The following is a 361-nucleotide window of genomic DNA, read 5'->3' as shown; positions in this document are numbered from 1 at the left end:
AAAGCAAAAGACTAGCCAACTACATACTCCATAGAGAAGAGTTATTATTGGCAAATACATCTAACTGTTCTTGTACTTCAGCGTCACGTTTTTTCAAGGAAGCTATCTTTGCTGCAATATCTTCTAACTCAATTTTCCAAGCGAAGCACTTGTTGACGGAAAATCTTGGCTTTAGCATCTACAATCACTGAGGCAGTCAAGCTTGAATCCAAAGTTACAAGCATCATCGAAATCCTATAACATCTGTTGCAATTTCTCTAAAGAAGTACTCATTAATGGAGAATAGGAAATGACTAAAGCTCTACCTAACACTTTCATCATTAAGCAAGTGACGTCTACATTCTTCACAAAGGAAGTACTC

The sequence above is a fragment of the Theobroma umbraticum genome, unplaced genomic scaffold (assembly GCF_002168275.2).
Source record: "Theobroma umbraticum cultivar Fairchild unplaced genomic scaffold, ASM216827v3 scaffold_50.0, whole genome shotgun sequence".
Lineage (NCBI taxonomy): Eukaryota > Viridiplantae > Streptophyta > Magnoliopsida > Malvales > Malvaceae > Theobroma > Theobroma umbraticum.
Note: the sequence above shows the minus strand (reverse complement) of the source record.